Genomic DNA, 12807 nt, shown 5'->3' with positions numbered 1-12807 from the left:
CCGAAACGGCGCCTTGGAGTTTGCCTGCGGCCACACTAAGCCGAAAGCGCCCGCTCTTGTCAGATCGCGGAAGCTAAGCGGCTTCAGGCCTGGTTAGTAGCTGCATGGGAGACCGGCTGTGAACCCCAGGTGCTGCAGGCGTTTTTTTGGGTTTGAGGCCCAATGGCTATGAGCACGCGTGGGAAGCCTCACCTTCAAGGCGCCGAAACGGCGCCTTGGAGTTTGCCTGTGGCCACACTAAGCCGAAAGCGCCCGCTCTCGTCAGATCGCGGAAGCTAAGCGGCTTCAGGCCTGGTTAGTAGCTGCATGGGAGACCGGCTGTGAACCCCAGGTGCTGCAGGCGTTTTTTTGGGTTTGAGGCCCAATGGCTATGAGCACGCGTGGGAAGCCTCACCTTCAAGGCGCCGAAACGGCGCCTTGGAGTTTGCCTGCGGCCACACTAAGCCGAAAGCGCCCGCTCTCGTCAGATCGCGGAAGCTAAGCGGCTTCAGGCCTGGTTAGTAGCTGCATGGGAGACCGGCTGTGAACCCCAGGTGCTGCAGGCGTTTTTTTGGGTTTGAGGCCCAATGGCTATGAGCACGCGTGGGAAGCCTCACCTTCAAGGCGCCGGAACGGCGCCTTGGAGTTTGCCTGCGGCCACACTAAGCCGAAAGCGCCCGCTCTCGTCAGATCGCGGAAGCTAAGCGGCTTCAGGCCTGGTTAGTAGCTGCATGGGAGACCGGCTGTGAACCCCAGGTGCTGCAGGTGTTTTTTTGGGTTTGAGGCCCAATGGCTATGAGCACGCGTGGGAAGCCTCACCTTCAAGGCGCCGAAACGGCGCCTTGGAGTTTGCCTGCGGCCACACTAAGCCGAAAGCGCCCGCTCTCGTCAGATCGCGGTAGCTAAGCGGCTTCAGGCCTGGTTAGTAGCTGCATGGGAGACCGGCTGTGAACCCCAGGTGCTGCAGGTGTTTTTTTGGGTTTGAGGCCCAATGGCTATGAGCACGCGTGAGAAGCTTCACCTTCAAGGCGCCGAAACGGCGCCTTGGAGTTCGCCTGCGGCCACACTAAGCCGAAAGCGCCCGCTCTCGTCAGATCGTGGAAGCTAAGCGGCTTCAGGCCTGGTTAGTAGCTGCATGGGAGACCGGCTGTGAACCCCAGGTGCTGCAGGTGTTTTTTTGGGTTTGAGGCCCAATGGCTATGAGCACGCGTGGGAAGCCTCACCTTCAAGGCGCCGGAACGGCGCCTTGGAGTTTGCCTGCGGCCACACTAAGCCGAAAGCGCCCGCTCTCGTCAGATCGCGGTAGCTAAGCGGCTTCAGGCCTGGTTAGTAGCTGCATGGGAGACCGGCTGTGAACCCCAGGTGCTGCAGGCGTTTTTTTGGGTTTGAGGCCCAATGGCTATGAGCACGCGTGGGAAGCCTCACCTTCAAGGCGCCGAAACGGCGCCTTGGAGTTTGCCTGCGGCCACACTAAGCCGAAAGCGCCCGCTCTTGTCAGATCGCGGAAGCTAAGCGGCTTCAGGCCTGGTTAGTAGCTGCATGGGAGACCGGCTGTGAACCCCAGGTGCTGCAGGCGTTTTTTTTGGGTTTGAGGCCCAATGGCTATGAGCACGCGTGGGAAGCCTCACCTTCAAGGCGCCGAAACGGCGCCTTGGAGTTTGCCTGTGGCCACACTAAGCCGAAAGCGCCCGCTCTCGTCAGATCGCGGAAGCTAAGCGGCTTCAGGCCTGGTTAGTAGCTGCATGGGAGACCGGCTGTGAACCCCAGGTGCTGCAGGCGTTTTTTTGGGTTTGAGGCCCAATGGCTATGAGCACGCGTGGGAAGCCTCACCTTCAAGGCGCCGAAACGGCGCCTTGGAGTTTGCCTGCGGCCACACTAAGCCGAAAGCGCCCGCTCTCGTCAGATCGCGGAAGCTAAGCGGCTTCAGGCCTGGTTAGTAGCTGCATGGGAGACCGGCTGTGAACCCCAGGTGCTGCAGGCGTTTTTTTGGGTTTGAGGCCCAATGGCTATGAGCACGCGTGGGAAGCCTCACCTTCAAGGCGCCGGAACGGCGCCTTGGAGTTTGCCTGCGGCCACACTAAGCCGAAAGCGCCCGCTCTCGTCAGATCGCGGAAGCTAAGCGGCTTCAGGCCTGGTTAGTAGCTGCATGGGAGACCGGCTGTGAACCCCAGGTGCTGCAGGTGTTTTTTTGGGTTTGAGGCCCAATGGCTATGAGCACGCGTGGGAAGCCTCACCTTCAAGGCGCCGAAACGGCGCCTTGGAGTTTGCCTGCGGCCACACTAAGCCGAAAGCGCCCGCTCTCGTCAGATCGCGGTAGCTAAGCGGCTTCAGGCCTGGTTAGTAGCTGCATGGGAGACCGGCTGTGAACCCCAGGTGCTGCAGGTGTTTTTTTGGGTTTGAGGCCCAATGGCTATGAGCACGCGTGAGAAGCTTCACCTTCAAGGCGCCGAAACGGCGCCTTGGAGTTCGCCTGCGGCCACACTAAGCCGAAAGCGCCCGCTCTCGTCAGATCGTGGAAGCTAAGCGGCTTCAGGCCTGGTTAGTAGCTGCATGGGAGACCGGCTGTGAACCCCAGGTGCTGCAGGTGTTTTTTTGGGTTTGAGGCCCAATGGCTATGAGCACGCGTGGGAAGCCTCACCTTCAAGGCGCCGGAACGGCGCCTTGGAGTTTGCCTGCGGCCACACTAAGCCGAAAGCGCCCGCTCTCGTCAGATCGCGGTAGCTAAGCGGCTTCAGGCCTGGTTAGTAGCTGCATGGGAGACCGGCTGTGAACCCCAGGTGCTGCAGGTGTTTTTTTGGGTTTGAGGCCCAATGGCTATGAGCACGCGTGAGAAGCCTCACCTTCAAGGCGCCGAAACGGCGCCTTGGAGTTTGCCTGCGGCCACACTAAGCCGAAAGCGCCCGCTCTCGTCAGATCGCGGAAGCTAAGCGGCTTCAGGCCTGGTTAGTAGCTGCATGGGAGACCGGCTGTGAACCCCAGGTGCTGCAGGCGTTTTTTTGGGTTTGAGGCCCAATGGCTATGAGCACGCGTGGGAAGCCTCACCTTCAAGGCGCCGAAACGGCGCCTTGGAGTTTGCCTGTGGCCACACTAAGCCGAAAGCGCCCGCTCTCGTCAGATCGCGGAAGCTAAGCGGCTTCAGGCCTGGTTAGTAGCTGCATGGGAGACCGGCTGTGAACCCCAGGTGCTGCAGGCGTTTTTTTGGGTTTGAGGCCCAATGGCTATGAGCACGCGTGGGAAGCCTCACCTTCAAGGCGCCGAAACGGCGCCTTGGAGTTTGCCTGCGGCCACACTAAGCCGAAAGCGCCCGCTCTCGTCAGATCGCGGAAGCTAAGCGGCTTCAGGCCTGGTTAGTAGCTGCATGGGAGACCGGCTGTGAACCCCAGGTGCTGCAGGCGTTTTTTTTGGGTTTGAGGCCCAATGGCTATGAGCACGCGTGGGAAGCCTCACCTTCAAGGCGCCGAAACGGCGCCTTGGAGTTTGCCTGCGGCCACACTAAGCCGAAAGCGCCCGCTCTCATCAGATCGCGGAAGCTAAGCGGCTTCAGGCCTGGTTAGTAGCTGCATGGGAGACCGGCTGTGAACCCCAGGTGCTGCAGGCGTTTTTTTGGGTTTGAGGCCCAATGGCTATGAGCACGCGTGGGAAGCCTCACCTTCAAGGCGCCGAAACGGCGCCTTGGAGTTTTACCTGCGGCCACACTAAGCCGAAAGCGCCCGCTCTCGTCAGATCGCGGAAGCTAAGCGGCTTCAGGCCTGGTTAGTAGCTGCATGGGAGACCGGCTGTGAACTCCAGGTGCTGCAGGCGTTTTTTTGGGTTTGAGGCCCAATGGCTATGAGCACGCGTGGGAAGCCTCACCTTCAAGGCGCCGGAACGGCGCCTTGGAGTTTGCCTGCGGCCATACTAAGCCGAAAGCGCCCGCTCTCGTCAGATCGCGGAAGCTAAGCGGGCGCCTTGGAGTTTGCCTGCGGCCACACTAAGCCGAAAGCGTCCGCTCTCGTCAGATCGCGGAAGCTAAGCGGCTTCAGGCCTGGTTAGTAGCTGCATGGGAGACCGGCTGTGAACCCCAGGTGCTGCAGGTGTTTTTTTGGGTTTGAGGCCCAATGGCTATGAGCACGCGTGGGAAGCCTCACCTTCAAGACGCCGAAACGGCGCCTTGGAGTTTGCCTGCGGCCACACTAAGCCGAAAGCGCCCGCTCTCGTCAGATCGCGGAAGCTAAGCGGCTTCAGGCCTGGTTAGTAGCTGCATGGGAGACCGGCTGTGAACCCCAGGTGCTGCAGGCGTTTTTTTTGGGTTTGAGGCCCAATGGCTATGAGCACGCGTGGGAAGCCTCACCTTCAAGGCGCCGAAACGGCGCCTTGGAGTTTGCTTGCGGCCACACTAAGCCGAAAGCGCCCGCTCTCGTCAGATCGTGGAAGCTAAGCGGCTTCAGGCCTGGTTAGTAGCTGCATGGGAGACCGGCTGTGAACCCCAGGTGCTGCAGGCGTTTTTTTGGGTTTGAGGCCCAATGGCTATGAGCACGCGTGGGAAGCCTCACCTTCAAGGCGCCGAAACGGCGCCTTGGAGTTTGCCTGCGGCCACACTAAGCCGAAAGCGCCCGCTCTCGTCAGATCGCGGAAGCTAAGCGGCTTCAGGCCTGGTTAGTAGCTGCATGGGAGACCGGCTGTGAACCCCAGGTGCTGCAGGCGTTTTTTTGGGTTTGAGGCCCAATGGCTATGAGCACGCGTGGGAAGCCTCACCTTCAAGGCGCCGAAACGGCGCCTTGGAGTTTTCCTGCGGCCACACTAAGCCGAAAGCGCCCGCTCTCGTCAGATCGCGGAAGCTAAGCGGCTTCAGGCCTGGTTAGTCGCTGCATGGGAGACCGGCTGTGAACCCCAGGTGCTGCAGGCGTTTTTTTTGGGTTTGAGGCCCAATGGCTATGAGCACGCGTGGGAAGCCTCACCTTCAAGGCGCCGAAACGGCGCCTTGGAGTTTGCCTGAGGCCACACTAAGCCGAAAGCGCCCGCTCTCGTCAGATCGCGGAAGCTAAGCGGCTTCAGGCCTGGTTAGTAGCTGCATGGGAGACCGGCTGTGAACCCCAGGTGCTGCAGGCGTTTTTTTGGGTTTGAGGCCCAATGGCTATGAGCACGCGTGGGAAGCCTCACCTTCAAGGCGCCGAAACGGCGCCTTGGAGTTTGCCTGCGGCCACACTAAGCCGAAAGCGCCCGCTCTCGTCAGATCGCGGAAGCTAAGCGGCTTCAGGCCTGGTTAGTAGCTGCATGGGAGACCGGCTGTGAACCCCAGGTGCTGCAGGCGTTTTTTTGGGTTTGAGGCCCAATGGCTATGAGCACGCGTGGGAAGCCTCACCTTCAAGGCGCCGAAACGGCGCCTTGGAGTTTGCCTGCGGCCACACTAAGCCGAAAGCGCCCGCTCTCGTCAGATCGCGGAAGCTAAGCGGTTTCAGGCCTGGTTAGTAGCTGCATGGGAGACCGGCTGTGAACCCCAGGTGCTGCAGGTGTTTTTTTGGGTTTGAGGCCCAATGGCTATGAGCACGCGTGGGAAGCCTCACCTTCAAGGCGCCGGAACGGCGCCTTGGAGCTTGCCTGCGGCCACACTAAGCCGAAAGCGCCCGCTCTCGTCAGATCGCGGAAGCTAAGCGGCTTCAGGCCTGGTTAGTAGCTGCATGGGAGACCGGCTGTGAACCCCAGGTGCTGCAGGCGTTTTTTTGGGTTTGAGGCCCAATGGCTATGAGCACGCGTGGGAAGCCTCACCTTCAAGGCGCCGAAACGGCGCCTTGGAGTTTGCCTGCGGCCACACTAAGCCGAAAGCGCCCGCTCTCGTCAGATCGCGGAAGCTAAGCGGCTTCAGGCCTGGTTAGTAGCTGCATGGGAGACCGGCTGTGAACCCCAGGTGCTGCAGGCGTTTTTTTGGGTTTGAGGCCCAATGGCTATGAGCACGCGTGGGAAGCCTCACCTTCAAGGCTCCGAAACGGCGCCTTGGAGTCTGCCTGCGGCCACACTAAGCCGAAAGCGCCCGCTCTCGTCAGATCGCGGAAGCTAAGCGGCTTCAGGCCTGGTTAGTAGCTGCATGGGAGACCGGCTGTGAACCCCAGGTGCTGCAGGCGTTTTTTTGGGTTTGAGGCCCAATGGCTATGAGCACGCGTGGGAAGCCTCACCTTCAAGGCGCCGAAACGGCGCCTTGGAGTTTGCCTGCGGCCACACTAAGCCGAAAGCGCCCGCTCTCGTCAGATCGTGGAAGCTAAGCGGCTTCAGGCCTGGTTAGTAGCTGCATGGGAGACCGGCTGTGAACCCCAGGTGCTGCAGGCGTTTTTTTGGGTTTGAGGCCCAATGGCTATGAGCACGCGTGGGAAGCCTCACCTTCAAGGCGCCGAAACGGCGCCTTGGAGTTTGCCTGCGGCCACACTAAGCCGAAAGCGCCTGCTCTTGTCAGATCGCGGAAGCTAAGCGGCTTCAGGCCTGGTTAGTAGCTGCATGGGAGACCGGCTGTGAACCCCAGGTGCTGCAGGCGTTTTTTTGGGTTTGAGGCCCAATGGCTATGAGCACGCGTGGGAAGCCTCACCTTCAAGGCGCCGAAACGGCGCCTTGGAGTTTGCCTGTGGCCACACTAAGCCGAAAGCGCCCGCTCTCGTCAGATCGCGGAAGCTAAGCGGCTTCAGGCCTGGTTAGTAGCTGCATGGGAGACCGGCTGTGAACCCCAGGTGCTGCAGGCGTTTTTTTGGGTTTGAGGCCCAATGGCTATGAGCACGCGTGGGAAGCCTCACCTTCAAGGCGCCGAAACGGCGCCTTGGAGTTTGCCTGCGGCCACACTAAGCCGAAAGCGCCCGCTCTCGTCAGATCGCGGAAGCTAAGCGGCTTCAGGCCTGGTTAGTAGCTGCATGGGAGACCGGCTGTGAACCCCAGGTGCTGCAGGCGTTTTTTTGGGTTTGAGGCCCAATGGCTATGAGCACGCGTGGGAAGCCTCACCTTCAAGGCGCCGGAACGGCGCCTTGGAGTTTGCCTGCGGCCACACTAAGCCGAAAGCGCCCGCTCTCGTCAGATCGCGGAAGCTAAGCGGCTTCAGGCCTGGTTAGTAGCTGCATGGGAGACCGGCTGTGAACCCCAGGTGCTGCAGGTGTTTTTTTGGGTTTGAGGCCCAATGGCTATGAGCACGCGTGGGAAGCCTTACCTTCAAGGCGCCGAAACGGCGCCTTGGAGTTTGCCTGCGGCCACACTAAGCCGAAAGCGCCCGCTCTCGTCAGATCGCGGTAGCTAAGCGGCTTCAGGCCTGGTTAGTAGCTGCATGGGAGACCGGCTGTGAACCCCAGGTGCTGCAGGTGTTTTTTTGGGTTTGAGGCCCAATGGCTATGAGCACGCGTGAGAAGCTTCACCTTCAAGGCGCCGAAACGGCGTCTTGGAGTTCGCCTGCGGCCACACTAAGCCGAAAGCGCCCGCTCTCGTCAGATCGTGGAAGCTAAGCGGCTTCAGGCCTGGTTAGTAGCTGCATGGGAGACCGGCTGTGAACCCCAGGTGCTGCAGGTGTTTTTTTGGGTTTGAGGCCCAATGGCTATGAGCACGCGTGGGAAGCCTCACCTTCAAGGCGCCGGAACGGCGCCTTGGAGTTTGCCTGCGGCCACACTAAGCCGAAAGCGCCCGCTCTCGTCAGATCGCGGTAGCTAAGCGGCTTCAGGCCTGGTTAGTAGCTGCATGGGAGACCGGCTGTGAACCCCAGGTGCTGCAGGTGTTTTTTTTGGGTTTGAGGCCCAATGGCTATGAGCACGCGTGAGAAGCCTCACCTTCAAGGCGCCGAAACGGCGCCTTGGAGTTTGCCTGCGGCCACACTAAGCCGAAAGCGCCCGCTCTCGTCAGATCGCGGAAGCTAAGCGGCTTCAGGCCTGGTTAGTAGCTGCATGGGAGACCGGCTGTGAACCCCAGGTGCTGCAGGCGTTTTTTTGGGTTTGAGGCCCAATGGCTATGAGCACGCGTGGGAAGCCTCACCTTCAAGGCGCCGAAACGGCGCCTTGGAGTTTGCCTGTGGCCACACTAAGCCGAAAGCGCCCGCTCTCGTCAGATCGCGGAAGCTAAGCGGCTTCAGGCCTGGTTAGTAGCTGCATGGGAGACCGGCTGTGAACCCCAGGTGCTGCAGGCGTTTTTTTGGGTTTGAGGCCCAATGGCTATGAGCACGCGTGGGAAGCCTCACCTTCAAGGCGCCGAAACGGCGCCTTGAAGTTTGCCTGCGGCCACACTAAGCCGAAAGCGCCCGCTCTCGTCAGATCGCGGAAGCTAAGCGGCTTCAGGCCTGGTTAGTAGCTGCATGGGAGACCGGCTGTGAACCCCAGGTGCTGCAGGCGTTTTTTTGGGTTTGAGGCCCAATGGCTATGAGCACGCGTGGGAAGCCTCACCTTCAAGGCGCCGAAACGGCGCCTTGGAGTTTGCCTGCGGCCACACTAAGCCGAAAGCGCCCGCTCTCATCAGATCGCGGAAGCTAAGCGGCTTCAGGCCTGGTTAGTAGCTGCATGGGAGACCGGCTGTGAACCCCAGGTGCTGCAGGCGTTTTTTTGGGTTTGAGGCCCAATGGCTATGAGCACGCGTGGGAAGCCTCACCTTCAAGGCGCCGAAACGGCGCCTTGGAGTTTTACCTGCGGCCACACTAAGCCGAAAGCGCCCGCTCTCGTCAGATCGCGGAAGCTAAGCGGCTTCAGGCCTGGTTAGTAGCTGCATGGGAGACCGGCTGTGAACTCCAGGTGCTGCAGGCGTTTTTTTGGGTTTGAGGCCCAATGGCTATGAGCACGCGTGGGAAGCCTCACCTTCAAGGCGCCGGAACGGCGCCTTGGAGTTTGCCTGCGGCCATACTAAGCCGAAAGCGCCCGCTCTCGTCAGATCGCGGAAGCTAAGCGGCTTCAGGCCTGGTTAGTAGCTGCATGGGAGACTGGCTGTGAACCCCAGGTGCTGCAGGCGTTTTTTTGGGTTTGAGGCCCAATGGCTATGAGCACGCGTGGGAAGCCTCACCTTCAAGGCGCCGAAACGGCGCCTTGGAGTTTGCCTGCGGCCACACTAAGCCGAAAGCGTCCGCTCTCGTCAGATCGTGGAAGCTAAGCGGCTTCAGGCCTGGTTAGTAGCTGCATGGGAGACCGGCTGTGAACCCCAGGTGCTGCAGGCGTTTTTTTGGGTTTGAGGCCCAATGGCTATGAGCACGCGTGGGAAGCCTCACCTTCAAGACGCCGAAACGGCGCCTTGGAGTTTGCCTGCGGCCACACTAAGCCGAAAGCGCCCGCTCTCGTCAGATCGCGGAAGCTAAGCGGCTTCAGGCCTGGTTAGTAGCTGCATGGGAGACCGGCTGTGAACCCCAGGTGCTGCAGGCGTTTTTTTGGGTTTGAGGCCCAATGGCTATGAGCACGCGTGGGAAGCCTCACCTTCAAGGCGCCGAAACGGCGCCTTGGAGTTTGCTTGCGGCCACACTAAGCCGAAAGCGCCCGCTCTCGTCAGATCGTGGAAGCTAAGCGGCTTCAGGCCTGGTTAGTAGCTGCATGGGAGACCGGCTGTGAACCCCAGGTGCTGCAGGCGTTTTTTTGGGTTTGAGGCCCAATGGCTATGAGCACGCGTGGGAAGCCTCACCTTCAAGGCGCCGAAACGGCGCCTTGGAGTTTGCCTGCGGCCACACTAAGCTGAAAGCGCCCGCTCTCGTCAGATCGCGGAAGCTAAGCGGCTTCAGGCCTGGTTAGTAGCTGCATGGGAGACCGGCTGTGAACCCCAGGTGCTGCAGGCGTTTTTTTGGGTTTGAGGCCCAATGGCTATGAGCACGCGTGGGAAGCCTCACCTTCAAGGCGCCGAAACGGCGCCTTGGAGTTTTCCTGCGGCCACACTAAGCCGAAAGCGCCCCGCTCTCGTCAGATCGCGGAAGCTAAGCGGCTTCAGGCCTGGTTAGTCGCTGCATGGGAGACCGGCTGTGAACCCCAGGTGCTGCAGGCGTTTTTTTTGGGTTTGAGGCCCAATGGCTATGAGCACGCGTGGGAAGCCTCACCTTCAAGGCGCCGAAACGGCGCCTTGGAGTTTGCCTGAGGCCACACTAAGCCGAAAGCGCCCGCTCTCGTCAGATCGCGGAAGCTAAGCGGCTTCAGGCCTGGTTAGTAGCTGCATGGGAGACCGGCTGTGAACCCCAGGTGCTGCAGGCGTTTTTTTGGGTTTGAGGCCCAATGGCTATGAGCACGCGTGGGAAGCCTCACCTTCAAGGCGCCGAAACGGCGCCTTGGAGTTTGCCTGCGGCCACACTAAGCCGAAAGCGCCCGCTCTCGTCAGATCGCGGAAGCTAAGCGGCTTCAGGCCTGGTTAGTAGCTGCATGGGAGACCGGCTGTGAACCCCAGGTGCTGCAGGCGTTTTTTTGGGTTTGAGGCCCAATGGCTATGAGCACGCGTGGGAAGCCTCACCTTCAAGGCGCCGAAACGGCGCCTTGGAGTTTGCCTGCGGCCACACTAAGCCGAAAGCGCCCGCTCTCGTCAGATCGCGGAAGCTAAGCGGTTTCAGGCCTGGTTAGTAGCTGCATGGGAGACCGGCTGTGAACCCCAGGTGCTGCAGGTGTTTTTTTGGGTTTGAGGCCCAATGGCTATGAGCACGCGTGGGAAGCCTCACCTTCAAGGCGCCGGAACGGCGCCTTGGAGCTTGCCTGCGGCCACACTAAGCCGAAAGCGCCCGCTCTCGTCAGATCGCGGAAGCTAAGCGGCTTCAGGCCTGGTTAGTAGCTGCATGGGAGACCGGCTGTGAACCCCAGGTGCTGCAGGCGTTTTTTTTGGGTTTGAGGCCCAATGGCTATGAGCACGCGTGGGAAGCCTCACCTTCAAGGCGCCGAAACGGCGCCTTAGAGTTTGCCTGCGGCCACACTAAGCCGAAAGCGCCCGCTCTCGTCAGATCGCGGAAGCTAAGCGGCTTCAGGCCTGGTTAGTAGCTGCATGGGAGACCGGCTGTGAACCCCAGGTGCTGCAGGCGTTTTTTTTGGGTTTGAGGCCCAATGGCTATGAGCACGCGTGGGAAGCCTCACCTTCAAGGCTCCGAAACGGCGCCTTGGAGTCTGCCTGCGGCCACACTAAGCCGAAAGCGCCCGCTCTCGTCAGATCGTGGAAGCTAAGCGGCTTCAGGCCTGGTTAGTAGCTGCATGGGAGACCGGCTGTGAACCCCAGGTGCTGCAGGCGTTTTTTTGGGTTTGAGGCCCAATGGCTATGAGCACGCGTGGGAAGCCTCACCTTCAAGGCGCCGAAACGGCGCCTTGGAGTTTGCCTGCGGCCACACTAAGCCGAAAGCGCCCGCTCTCGTCAGATCGTGGAAGCTAAGCGGCTTCAGGCCTGGTTAGTAGCTGCATGGGAGACCGGCTGTGAACCCCAGGTGCTGCAGGCGTTTTTTTGGGTTTGAGGCCCAATGGCTATGAGCACGCGTGGGAAGCCTCACCTTCAAGGCGCCGAAACGGCGCCTTGGAGTTTGCCTGCGGCCAGACTAAGCCGAAAGCGCCCGCTCTTGTCAGATCGCGGAAGCTAAGCGGCTTCAGGCCTGGTTAGTAGCTGCATGGGAGACCGGCTGTGAACCCCAGGTGCTGCAGGCGTTTTTTTGGGTTTGAGGCCCAATGGCTATGAGCACGCGTGGGAAGCCTCACCTTCAAGGCGCCGAAACGGCGCCTTGGAGTTTGCCTGTGGCCACACTAAGCCGAAAGCGCCCGCTCTCGTCAGATCGCGGAAGCTAAGCGGCTTCAGGCCTGGTTAGTAGCTGCATGGGAGACCGGCTGTGAACCCCAGGTGCTGCAGGCGTTTTTTTGGGTTTGAGGCCCAATGGCTATGAGCACGCGATGGAAGCCTCACCTTCAAGGCGCCGAAACGGCGCCTTGGAGTTTGCCTGCGGCCACACTAAGCCGAAAGCGCCCGCTCTCGTCAGATCGCGGAAGCTAAGCGGCTTCAGGCCTGGTTAGTAGCTGCATGGGAGACCGGCTGTGAACCCCAGGTGCTGCAGGCGTTTTTTTGGGTTTGAGGCCCAATGGCTATGAGCACGCGTGGGAAGCCTCACCTTCAAGGCGCCGGAACGGCGCCTTGGAGTTTGCCTGCGGCCACACTAAGCCGAAAGCGCCCGCTCTCGTCAGATCGCGGAAGCTAAGCGGCTTCAGGCCTGGTTAGTAGCTGCATGGGAGACCGGCTGTGAACCCCAGGTGCTGCAGGTGTTTTTTTGGGTTTGAGGCCCAATGGCTATGAGCACGCGTGGGAAGCCTTACCTTCAAGGCGCCGAAACGGCGCCTTGGAGTTTGCCTGCGGCCACACTAAGCCGAAAGCGCCCGCTCTCGTCAGATCGCGGTAGCTAAGCGGCTTCAGGCCTGGTTAGTAGCTGCATGGGAGACCGGCTGTGAACCCCAGGTGCTGCAGGTGTTTTTTTGGGTTTGAGGCCCAATGGCTATGAGCACGCGTGAGAAGCTTCACCTTCAAGGCGCCGAAACGGCGTCTTGGAGTTCGCCTGCGGCCACACTAAGCCGAAAGCGCCCGCTCTCGTCAGATCGTGGAAGCTAAGCGGCTTCAGGCCTGGTTAGTAGCTGCATGGGAGACCGGCTGTGAACCCCAGGTGCTGCAGGTGTTTTTTTGGGTTTGAGGCCCAATGGCTATGAGCACGCGTGGGAAGCCTCACCTTCAAGGCGCCGGAACGGCGCCTTGGAGTTTGCCTGCGGCCACACTAAGCCGAAAGCGCCCGCTCTCGTCAGATCGCGGTAGCTAAGCGGCTTCAGGCCTGGTTAGTAGCTGCATGGGAGACCGGCTGTGAACCCCAGGTGCTGCAGGTGTTTTTTTGGGTTTGAGGCCCAATGGCTATGAGCACGCGTGAGAAGCCTCACCTTCAAG

The 12807-nt window shown here is 60.4% G+C and overlaps 21 non-coding genes and 42 pseudogenes across 21 annotated transcripts; all 63 read left to right on the top strand.

The window, feature by feature from the left end:
* Window positions 1-22: 22 nt before the first annotated feature.
* LOC137559273 (5S ribosomal RNA) lies at window positions 23-141 on the top strand (annotated as a pseudogene).
* An 83-nt stretch (window positions 142-224) lies between these two features.
* On the top strand, window positions 225-343 carry LOC137556998 (5S ribosomal RNA; annotated as a pseudogene).
* Window positions 344-426: 83 nt separating this feature from the next.
* Window positions 427-545, top strand: LOC137556064 (5S ribosomal RNA). The gene has a single exon (XR_011028725.1). It is a non-coding gene; the product is annotated as a 5S ribosomal RNA (ribosomal RNA).
* Window positions 546-628: 83 nt separating this feature from the next.
* Window positions 629-747, top strand: LOC137557452 (5S ribosomal RNA; annotated as a pseudogene).
* Window positions 748-830: 83 nt separating this feature from the next.
* Window positions 831-949, top strand: LOC137559175 (5S ribosomal RNA; annotated as a pseudogene).
* Window positions 950-1032: 83 nt separating this feature from the next.
* LOC137548213 (5S ribosomal RNA) lies at window positions 1033-1151 on the top strand (annotated as a pseudogene).
* Window positions 1152-1234: 83 nt separating this feature from the next.
* Window positions 1235-1353, top strand: LOC137557199 (5S ribosomal RNA; annotated as a pseudogene).
* Window positions 1354-1436: 83 nt separating this feature from the next.
* On the top strand, window positions 1437-1555 carry LOC137559272 (5S ribosomal RNA; annotated as a pseudogene).
* Window positions 1556-1639: 84 nt separating this feature from the next.
* On the top strand, window positions 1640-1758 carry LOC137556997 (5S ribosomal RNA; annotated as a pseudogene).
* An 83-nt stretch (window positions 1759-1841) lies between these two features.
* LOC137556063 (5S ribosomal RNA) lies at window positions 1842-1960 on the top strand. Its single transcript, XR_011028724.1, has one exon. It is a non-coding gene; the product is annotated as a 5S ribosomal RNA (ribosomal RNA).
* Window positions 1961-2043: 83 nt separating this feature from the next.
* On the top strand, window positions 2044-2162 carry LOC137557451 (5S ribosomal RNA; annotated as a pseudogene).
* An 83-nt stretch (window positions 2163-2245) lies between these two features.
* On the top strand, window positions 2246-2364 carry LOC137559174 (5S ribosomal RNA; annotated as a pseudogene).
* An 83-nt stretch (window positions 2365-2447) lies between these two features.
* On the top strand, window positions 2448-2566 carry LOC137548211 (5S ribosomal RNA; annotated as a pseudogene).
* An 83-nt stretch (window positions 2567-2649) lies between these two features.
* LOC137559173 (5S ribosomal RNA) lies at window positions 2650-2768 on the top strand (annotated as a pseudogene).
* An 83-nt stretch (window positions 2769-2851) lies between these two features.
* Window positions 2852-2970, top strand: LOC137556062 (5S ribosomal RNA). The gene has a single exon (XR_011028723.1). It is a non-coding gene; the product is annotated as a 5S ribosomal RNA (ribosomal RNA).
* Window positions 2971-3053: 83 nt separating this feature from the next.
* On the top strand, window positions 3054-3172 carry LOC137556995 (5S ribosomal RNA; annotated as a pseudogene).
* Window positions 3173-3255: 83 nt separating this feature from the next.
* On the top strand, window positions 3256-3374 carry LOC137556061 (5S ribosomal RNA). The gene has a single exon (XR_011028722.1). It is a non-coding gene; the product is annotated as a 5S ribosomal RNA (ribosomal RNA).
* An 84-nt stretch (window positions 3375-3458) lies between these two features.
* LOC137554707 (5S ribosomal RNA) lies at window positions 3459-3577 on the top strand. Its single transcript, XR_011027454.1, has one exon. It is a non-coding gene; the product is annotated as a 5S ribosomal RNA (ribosomal RNA).
* An 84-nt stretch (window positions 3578-3661) lies between these two features.
* LOC137557654 (5S ribosomal RNA) lies at window positions 3662-3780 on the top strand (annotated as a pseudogene).
* A 156-nt stretch (window positions 3781-3936) lies between these two features.
* LOC137548134 (5S ribosomal RNA) lies at window positions 3937-4055 on the top strand (annotated as a pseudogene).
* Window positions 4056-4138: 83 nt separating this feature from the next.
* On the top strand, window positions 4139-4257 carry LOC137556060 (5S ribosomal RNA). The gene has a single exon (XR_011028721.1). It is a non-coding gene; the product is annotated as a 5S ribosomal RNA (ribosomal RNA).
* Window positions 4258-4341: 84 nt separating this feature from the next.
* LOC137547916 (5S ribosomal RNA) lies at window positions 4342-4460 on the top strand (annotated as a pseudogene).
* Window positions 4461-4543: 83 nt separating this feature from the next.
* Window positions 4544-4662, top strand: LOC137556058 (5S ribosomal RNA). The gene has a single exon (XR_011028719.1). It is a non-coding gene; the product is annotated as a 5S ribosomal RNA (ribosomal RNA).
* Window positions 4663-4745: 83 nt separating this feature from the next.
* Window positions 4746-4864, top strand: LOC137549245 (5S ribosomal RNA; annotated as a pseudogene).
* Window positions 4865-4948: 84 nt separating this feature from the next.
* On the top strand, window positions 4949-5067 carry LOC137548237 (5S ribosomal RNA; annotated as a pseudogene).
* An 83-nt stretch (window positions 5068-5150) lies between these two features.
* Window positions 5151-5269, top strand: LOC137556057 (5S ribosomal RNA). The gene has a single exon (XR_011028718.1). It is a non-coding gene; the product is annotated as a 5S ribosomal RNA (ribosomal RNA).
* An 83-nt stretch (window positions 5270-5352) lies between these two features.
* LOC137559132 (5S ribosomal RNA) lies at window positions 5353-5471 on the top strand (annotated as a pseudogene).
* Window positions 5472-5554: 83 nt separating this feature from the next.
* LOC137556056 (5S ribosomal RNA) lies at window positions 5555-5673 on the top strand. Its single transcript, XR_011028717.1, has one exon. It is a non-coding gene; the product is annotated as a 5S ribosomal RNA (ribosomal RNA).
* Window positions 5674-5756: 83 nt separating this feature from the next.
* On the top strand, window positions 5757-5875 carry LOC137556055 (5S ribosomal RNA). The gene has a single exon (XR_011028716.1). It is a non-coding gene; the product is annotated as a 5S ribosomal RNA (ribosomal RNA).
* An 83-nt stretch (window positions 5876-5958) lies between these two features.
* On the top strand, window positions 5959-6077 carry LOC137556054 (5S ribosomal RNA). Its single transcript, XR_011028715.1, has one exon. It is a non-coding gene; the product is annotated as a 5S ribosomal RNA (ribosomal RNA).
* Window positions 6078-6160: 83 nt separating this feature from the next.
* LOC137558691 (5S ribosomal RNA) lies at window positions 6161-6279 on the top strand (annotated as a pseudogene).
* Window positions 6280-6362: 83 nt separating this feature from the next.
* LOC137548908 (5S ribosomal RNA) lies at window positions 6363-6481 on the top strand (annotated as a pseudogene).
* Window positions 6482-6564: 83 nt separating this feature from the next.
* On the top strand, window positions 6565-6683 carry LOC137556994 (5S ribosomal RNA; annotated as a pseudogene).
* An 83-nt stretch (window positions 6684-6766) lies between these two features.
* Window positions 6767-6885, top strand: LOC137556053 (5S ribosomal RNA). The gene has a single exon (XR_011028714.1). It is a non-coding gene; the product is annotated as a 5S ribosomal RNA (ribosomal RNA).
* An 83-nt stretch (window positions 6886-6968) lies between these two features.
* On the top strand, window positions 6969-7087 carry LOC137557450 (5S ribosomal RNA; annotated as a pseudogene).
* An 83-nt stretch (window positions 7088-7170) lies between these two features.
* LOC137559172 (5S ribosomal RNA) lies at window positions 7171-7289 on the top strand (annotated as a pseudogene).
* An 83-nt stretch (window positions 7290-7372) lies between these two features.
* LOC137548210 (5S ribosomal RNA) lies at window positions 7373-7491 on the top strand (annotated as a pseudogene).
* An 83-nt stretch (window positions 7492-7574) lies between these two features.
* Window positions 7575-7693, top strand: LOC137559170 (5S ribosomal RNA; annotated as a pseudogene).
* An 84-nt stretch (window positions 7694-7777) lies between these two features.
* LOC137556052 (5S ribosomal RNA) lies at window positions 7778-7896 on the top strand. The gene has a single exon (XR_011028713.1). It is a non-coding gene; the product is annotated as a 5S ribosomal RNA (ribosomal RNA).
* Window positions 7897-7979: 83 nt separating this feature from the next.
* Window positions 7980-8098, top strand: LOC137556993 (5S ribosomal RNA; annotated as a pseudogene).
* An 83-nt stretch (window positions 8099-8181) lies between these two features.
* Window positions 8182-8300, top strand: LOC137556051 (5S ribosomal RNA). The gene has a single exon (XR_011028712.1). It is a non-coding gene; the product is annotated as a 5S ribosomal RNA (ribosomal RNA).
* An 83-nt stretch (window positions 8301-8383) lies between these two features.
* On the top strand, window positions 8384-8502 carry LOC137554696 (5S ribosomal RNA). The gene has a single exon (XR_011027443.1). It is a non-coding gene; the product is annotated as a 5S ribosomal RNA (ribosomal RNA).
* Window positions 8503-8586: 84 nt separating this feature from the next.
* On the top strand, window positions 8587-8705 carry LOC137557653 (5S ribosomal RNA; annotated as a pseudogene).
* An 83-nt stretch (window positions 8706-8788) lies between these two features.
* LOC137556608 (5S ribosomal RNA) lies at window positions 8789-8907 on the top strand. The gene has a single exon (XR_011029250.1). It is a non-coding gene; the product is annotated as a 5S ribosomal RNA (ribosomal RNA).
* An 83-nt stretch (window positions 8908-8990) lies between these two features.
* LOC137549063 (5S ribosomal RNA) lies at window positions 8991-9109 on the top strand (annotated as a pseudogene).
* An 83-nt stretch (window positions 9110-9192) lies between these two features.
* LOC137556050 (5S ribosomal RNA) lies at window positions 9193-9311 on the top strand. The gene has a single exon (XR_011028711.1). It is a non-coding gene; the product is annotated as a 5S ribosomal RNA (ribosomal RNA).
* An 83-nt stretch (window positions 9312-9394) lies between these two features.
* Window positions 9395-9513, top strand: LOC137547915 (5S ribosomal RNA; annotated as a pseudogene).
* Window positions 9514-9596: 83 nt separating this feature from the next.
* LOC137557128 (5S ribosomal RNA) lies at window positions 9597-9715 on the top strand (annotated as a pseudogene).
* An 83-nt stretch (window positions 9716-9798) lies between these two features.
* Window positions 9799-9918, top strand: LOC137551980 (5S ribosomal RNA; annotated as a pseudogene).
* Window positions 9919-10002: 84 nt separating this feature from the next.
* LOC137548236 (5S ribosomal RNA) lies at window positions 10003-10121 on the top strand (annotated as a pseudogene).
* An 83-nt stretch (window positions 10122-10204) lies between these two features.
* Window positions 10205-10323, top strand: LOC137556049 (5S ribosomal RNA). The gene has a single exon (XR_011028710.1). It is a non-coding gene; the product is annotated as a 5S ribosomal RNA (ribosomal RNA).
* Window positions 10324-10406: 83 nt separating this feature from the next.
* On the top strand, window positions 10407-10525 carry LOC137559131 (5S ribosomal RNA; annotated as a pseudogene).
* Window positions 10526-10608: 83 nt separating this feature from the next.
* LOC137556047 (5S ribosomal RNA) lies at window positions 10609-10727 on the top strand. Its single transcript, XR_011028708.1, has one exon. It is a non-coding gene; the product is annotated as a 5S ribosomal RNA (ribosomal RNA).
* An 84-nt stretch (window positions 10728-10811) lies between these two features.
* Window positions 10812-10930, top strand: LOC137556046 (5S ribosomal RNA). The gene has a single exon (XR_011028707.1). It is a non-coding gene; the product is annotated as a 5S ribosomal RNA (ribosomal RNA).
* Window positions 10931-11014: 84 nt separating this feature from the next.
* LOC137558690 (5S ribosomal RNA) lies at window positions 11015-11133 on the top strand (annotated as a pseudogene).
* An 83-nt stretch (window positions 11134-11216) lies between these two features.
* LOC137558689 (5S ribosomal RNA) lies at window positions 11217-11335 on the top strand (annotated as a pseudogene).
* An 83-nt stretch (window positions 11336-11418) lies between these two features.
* Window positions 11419-11537, top strand: LOC137547650 (5S ribosomal RNA; annotated as a pseudogene).
* An 83-nt stretch (window positions 11538-11620) lies between these two features.
* LOC137556991 (5S ribosomal RNA) lies at window positions 11621-11739 on the top strand (annotated as a pseudogene).
* An 83-nt stretch (window positions 11740-11822) lies between these two features.
* LOC137556045 (5S ribosomal RNA) lies at window positions 11823-11941 on the top strand. The gene has a single exon (XR_011028706.1). It is a non-coding gene; the product is annotated as a 5S ribosomal RNA (ribosomal RNA).
* Window positions 11942-12024: 83 nt separating this feature from the next.
* Window positions 12025-12143, top strand: LOC137557449 (5S ribosomal RNA; annotated as a pseudogene).
* Window positions 12144-12226: 83 nt separating this feature from the next.
* Window positions 12227-12345, top strand: LOC137559169 (5S ribosomal RNA; annotated as a pseudogene).
* Window positions 12346-12428: 83 nt separating this feature from the next.
* LOC137548209 (5S ribosomal RNA) lies at window positions 12429-12547 on the top strand (annotated as a pseudogene).
* An 83-nt stretch (window positions 12548-12630) lies between these two features.
* LOC137559168 (5S ribosomal RNA) lies at window positions 12631-12749 on the top strand (annotated as a pseudogene).
* Window positions 12750-12807: the final 58 nt, after the last annotated feature.

This window comes from Hyperolius riggenbachi, chromosome 2 (genome assembly GCF_040937935.1).
Source record: "Hyperolius riggenbachi isolate aHypRig1 chromosome 2, aHypRig1.pri, whole genome shotgun sequence".
Lineage (NCBI taxonomy): Eukaryota > Metazoa > Chordata > Amphibia > Anura > Hyperoliidae > Hyperolius > Hyperolius riggenbachi.
The sequence above is the reverse complement of the archived record's forward strand: the minus strand, read 5'-3'. Positions and strand labels throughout refer to the sequence as shown.